General features: G+C 45.2%; 1 pseudogene; it reads right to left on the bottom strand.

The window, feature by feature from the left end:
• Window positions 1–1557: 1557 nt before the first annotated feature.
• Window positions 1558–3624, bottom strand: LOC121443154 (annotated as a pseudogene).
• Between the last annotated feature and the right edge of the window lie 2514 nt (window positions 3625–6138).

The following is a 6138-nucleotide window of genomic DNA, read 5'->3' as shown; positions in this document are numbered from 1 at the left end:
CTGGCATTCATCGCAAAGTGGGGACTGACCAGAAATTTACTGGAATGTGAAGTCTACACAGGAGTATGACCCTTTGATTCAACAATCTTCTCCTGGGTAAATGCCACCAACTCCATTACTCCAGATTTCAAGATGACTTTGCAGGGGTGAGGGGACTGGGAGAAGAGGAGGGAGAGAAAATTGACTGGGATGTTAAATAAATAAATAAATAAATAAATAAATGTTTTTAAAGAGATGCTTTTGGCCTGAACATTTTCCTTTAGTAACATGCAGTTCCAAAGCTGTACTCAAAGTTTTGTTTCTTCTCCTCCTCCTTCTTCTCCTTTTTCCTCCTCCTCCTCCTCCTTCTCCTCCTCCTTCTCCTTTTCCTCCTCCTCCTTCTTCTCCTCCTCCTCTTTCTCCTCTTCCTCCTCCTCCTCCTTCTCCTCCTCCTCTTCCTTCTCCTCCTCCTCCTTCTCCTCCTCCTTCTCCTTTTCCTCCTCCTCCTTCTTCTCCTCCTCCTCCTCTTTCTCCTCTTCCTCCTCCTCCTCCTTCTCCTCCTCCTCTTCCTTCTCCTCCTCCTCCTTCTCCTCCTTTTTCTCCTCCTCCTTCTTCTTCTTCTTTTACTATTCCTGAGAATTCTGCTCTAGTTCTTAGGGAAGACTTTGGATCTTTTTTATTTCCCTTTTGGTTCTCAAGACAGGGTTTCTCTGTGTAGCCTGGCTATCCTAGAACCCTCTCTACAGACCAGGCTGGCCTTGAACTCAAGAGATCCACCTGCCTCTGCCTCCAGGTGCTGGAATTAAAGGCGTGCACCACCACCTGACAAAACTTATTCTTGATTTGATACCTGGAAAACTTCTCAACCTGGTCCTTGGAGAAGAACCCAGGTTGTTTTCTACACGTGTGGACGGGTACATTTTCTATGCCTACATATACTTTCTGTGTGTTTGCATGTTCACGTGTGTGGCAGCCAAAGATCAACATCAGGTGACCTTTTCAGGGTCCTTAGTCACTGTTATATTGCTGTGAGGAGACACCAGGGTCATGGTAACTTATTAAAGAAAGCATTTAATTGGGGGCTTGTTTACAGTTGAAAGAGTATTAGAGTCCACGATCATCATAGCAGGGAGCATGGCAGCAGGCATGGTGCTAGAGCAATAGCTAAGATATTACATCCCATCCACAAACTGGAGAGAAAGGGGGAGAGAGAGAGGACCTGGTGGCGTGGGCTTCTGAAACCTCACAGACCGTCCCCAGTGACACACCTCCTCCCGTAGGTTAGTTTGAATACTTGGTTCAGATAGTAGAACTGTTTGGGAAAGACTAGGAGGTATGGCCTTGTTGAAGATGGTGATTCACTGGGGGAGGGCTGTGAGGTTCCAAAAGACCTGTGCCATTCCCAGTGTCTTTTTGCCTCAAAACAGTGACATTTATTCAAAGAGAGAAAAAAAAACAAAAAACAAAAAAACAAAAAACAAGATGTCCATCCCTTGGCTCCCTTCCCTCCCCCATCCAGCTGTTCCTCAGCCCCCCAGGGATTGAACCCTGGCTATGGCCAGGTAGCAGGACAGCCCCTCAAATGAGGTCAGCAACATTGAGGGGCATCTCTTCAATGGAAGTGTTGTAGAATGTCTCAATGTCTCGAAGAGTCCTCTTGTCCTCTTCTGTCACTATGTTAATGGCCACACCTTTACGGCCAAAGTGACCGCCACGGCCAATTCTGTGGATGTAGTTTTCCCTGTTTGTGGGAAGGTCGTAATTGATGACTAGGGAGACCTGCTGCACATCAATGCCTCTGGCCAACAGGTCAGTAGTGGTAATTAATACTCTGCTAGAACCAGACCGGAACTCCCCCATAATCATATCTCGTTCCTTTTGGTCCATATCGCCATGCATGGCAGAAACAGTGAAATCCCAGGCATGCATTTCTCAGTGAGCCAATCCACCTTCCTTCTGGTATTGATAAAGATTACTGCCTGGATGATAGTCAGGGTTTCATACAAGTCACACAATGTGTCAAGCTTCCACTCCTCCCGTTCCACATTGATGTAGAATTGGCGGATACCCTCCAGGGTCAACTCTTCCTTCTTAACAAGAATCCGAATGGGGTCTCTCATGAACTTCTTGGTCACCTCAAGGACATCAGAGGGCATTGTAGCAGACAACAAAACTACCTGTGTGTTACTGTTGAGCTTCTGGAATATATCATAGATCTGGTCCTTGAACCCACGCCTTAGCATTTCATCTGCTTCATCCAGTACAAACATCTTAATATATTTTGGCGACAAGTATCTCTGGTTAAGCATATCAAACACCCGGCCAGGAGTGCCCACGATGATATGGGGGGCCTCCATCTGCAGCTTCTGCACCTCAGCACGCACATTGGTGCCCCGAATACAGGCATGACAAGAGGCACCCATGTAGTCTCCTAATGCCATGACCACTTTTTGTATCTGCTGAGCCAACTCACGAGTGGGTGCCAGAACCAAAGCCTGAGTGGCCTTTAGATCTAACTCAATCTGTTGCAAAATTGATATGACAAATGTAGCTGTTTTCCCAGTCCCAGACTGGGCTTGAGCAATCACATCATAACCCTTGATACAAGGAAGAATGGCTCGCTGCTGGATGGCAGAGGACTTCTCAAAACCATAGGCATAAATACCACGGAGGAGGGATTCTGAGGGATTCATGTCACCAAAACTATCCACAATCTCATTCCAGTTACTCTCGATGACGCCTTCGGGCTCCATCCCGTCAGAGCCATTGTCTCTGGATCTCAGGCCGCTCACCCCCAAAAGAAAGTGGACCTGGCAAAATGGACCCGCCCGCCCAGCGCCGGGTGGGCTCCTGGTGCCTCACGCGGTCGCTCCTCTGGGTTAAGCTCAGTCCTGGCTGTCAAGAAAACCAGCACCCTGAACGGCCGGTTTCTTCTTCCCCGACCCACATTCCAAGAGCGACATGAAGACCCAGACACCCCTGCTTATCGTGAGTGGTACCGCCAGAATCCTCCGGAACCCTTGCGCGCGCCCTGCCCAACACAGGGAGGCAACCAGACCAGCCGGCTCTTTCTTTACCTTGTGGATTGTGTCTTTCTTTACCTTGTGGATTGTGGATCAAGATGTGAGCTCTCAGCTATTCCTTTGCTCCACTAGAATGAACCCTAACCCTCTGAAACCATAAGCCCCAAATTAAGTGTTTTGTTTTATAAGTTGCCTTATTCATGGTGGTATATCACAGCAATACAAAAGTAACTAAGACACAGTGTTACAGTGTTTCTCAAAGAATCTGGAGCTCACTGATTGGTTAGGCCGACGGACCTAAGAACCCTAGGGTTATGACCAGCTCCCCAATCCCCCAACCCCTATCTCTCACTCCATACACACCAGCACCAGGGTTGGAAACTTGTTCCTTTGTTGCATAAGGATCCTCATACTCTCACAGCAGTTTACTGACTGGGTTCTCTCCCCAGCGCCCCACTTCCTTTTTGCTACTGCTTTGGCTTTGTTTGTTTTCCAATACTGAGGTTTGAACCTAGGGCCTTGCACACGTTAGGAAGCCTCCCTACTGCGGAGCTATATGCCCAGTCTCAAGTACTGTGTTCTTTTGATAAGGAACTAGATTCCCACTTACCAAGTGAGTCATTCTCCTTATGTTGGCATCCTAAGTGCCCTCCTTCACGTGAACAGTGACTTCATACAGCCTCCATCTTGTTACCCAACTCTAGCTGCTTTAATTTCTTCCATGAGCCCTGGATGTCCCTTTAAACACAGTAACAGATCAAAATCCCCTAACTGACTCACAGTGGTGACCCTGAACTTTCAAGCACCCTTCTTCCCCCTGTATCAGGTCCGGTTCCTTCAGAATTTTCTCAGGTACTATACCTTGTCTCATCCCAGCCTCGGCATCTCCACTGTATCCTCCCTCACTTGAACTGGAAACCAAACGGAGATTCTTGACAATAAATGTCTGGAATGTTGAAGGTATTTTCTCTAACCCTGCAGCATCTCTGTGGTATGATTGGAGAGGTTGGAGGACAGATGGTAGTGACTCAGGCCAAGCTCCAGACCCCTACATGTTTCTGTTGGTAGTGTTAGCATCCTAGAAAGCCACTTTGAATAAGCAGTATATGCCTATAATGATCAGAAAACCAGGAGTTCAAATCCCCAGCACCCATGTAAAAGGCGACACATTCCTGTAACTGTAGGATGGAGGGAGTGTATTAGTCAGGGTTCTCTAAAGGAACAGAACGGACAGAATGAACAATGCACACGCATATATGTAAGTATGTATGTGTGTATATATACACATGTATGTAAGTACACACACATATATGTATGTGTATATATTAATTTATTAGAGGAGCTTATAGGCTGGTGTCAGAGTAGTCCAATGATGGCTGTCATCAAGGATCCTGTAGTTAGTTGTTCAGTCCAGGAGATTTAATGTCTCAGCAGTTCGAATCTGGTGCTGGAGTCCTAGAGAAGTCCTAAAGAGCTGCCAGTTTCCAGTCCACATTGGAATCCCAAAGACACAGGTTCTATGAGAGAAAGGGCAAGTGAGCAAAAAGCAAAAGCTGCCTTTCTCTATGACCTTTTCTGTGGGCTGCCACAGGAAGATACCAAGTTTAGGGTAGGTATTCCCCCTCAAATGACCCAATCAAGAAAATCCCTCCCAGCTTCTTGGGTTTTAGCTCATTCCAGATACAGTCAAGTTGACACCAAGATCCATCACCCAAGGGCATCAGAGACAGGAGAATCGCTGAGGCTTGGTGGCTACCATCTTAGCTCCTGGTTCAGTCAGCAGGATGGCCTGTCTCAAAAGATTAAGGTAGAATGATAGAGCAGGCCTCCCCACACCCTCCTCTGCTTTCCCGATACAGGCACACACACACAGGCATGTGTACCACATACACTCATAGATGTACACACATACACCTATATACATATGTTAAACGTGTGTGTATGTGTGTGTTTAAGGAACCCCAAGTTCTTCAGTGGCATGAATAAACTTCCTCGTCTTTCCACATCTTACCATTCTTATTTGTGGATCATATGTGACGGCTTGGCAGCTATGAAGTGGATTCATCAAAGCTTGTTAAAGGGTCTTTAAAAAAAATAAAAGTTCCTAGGTATAATTTTTGGGGCTGCTTATGTAAACCATCATATTATTAGCAAATAGAGTTCGATTTCTTCTTTTCCGATTTGTATCCCCTTGATTTCCTTTTGTTGTCTTACTGCTCTAGCTAGGACCTCAAGAACTATATTGAATAGGTATAGGGAGAATGGACAACTTTGTCTTGTTCCTGATTTCAGTGGGATCACTTTGAGTTTCTCTTCATTTACTTTGATGTTGGTTGTTGGTTTTCTGTATATTATCTTTGTTATGTTTAGGTATGTTCCTTGGACCCCTGCTCTCTCCAAGACCTTTATCATGAAACGATGTTGTATTTTGTCAAAGGCTTTTTTGGCAGCTAATGAAATGATCATGTGGTTTGTTTTGTTTTGTTTTTTCAGTTTGTTTATATGGTGGATTACATTGGTAGATTTTCCTATGTTGAACCAACCCTGCATCTCTGGGATGAAGCCTATTTGGTCATGGTAGAAGATTTTTCTCATGTGTTCTTGAATTCAGTATTTTATTGAGTATATTTGCATCAATGTTCATGAGTGAGATTGGTCTGCCATCAGAGAGATGCAAATCAAAACAACTCTGAGATTCCATCTTACACCTGTAAGAATGACTAAGATCAAAAATACTGATTGCAGCCTATGCTGGAGAGTATGTGGGATAAAGGGAACACTCCTGCATCGCTGGTGGGAGTGCAAACTGGTACAGCCACTTTGGAAGTCAGTGTGGCAATTTCTCAGAAAATTAGGAAACAACCTTCCTCAAGGCCCAGCAATATCACTTTTGGGTATATACCCAAAAGATGCTCAATCATACCACAAGGACATGTGTTCAACTATGTTCATAGCAGCATTATTTGTCATAAATAAAACCTGGAAACATCCTAAACACTCCTCGGCCCAACAATGGATAAAGAAGATGTGGTACATTTACACAATGGAGTACTACACAGTGGAAAAAGATAATGACATCTTGAAATTTGTGAGCAAATGGATGGAACTAGAAAACATCATACTGAGTGAGGTAACA

This window comes from Microtus oregoni, unplaced genomic scaffold (assembly GCF_018167655.1).
Source record: "Microtus oregoni isolate MIOR12 unplaced genomic scaffold, Mior012 000101F_000, whole genome shotgun sequence".
Taxonomy (NCBI): Eukaryota; Metazoa; Chordata; class Mammalia; order Rodentia; family Cricetidae; genus Microtus; species Microtus oregoni.
The sequence above is the reverse complement of the archived record's forward strand: the minus strand, read 5'-3'. Positions and strand labels throughout refer to the sequence as shown.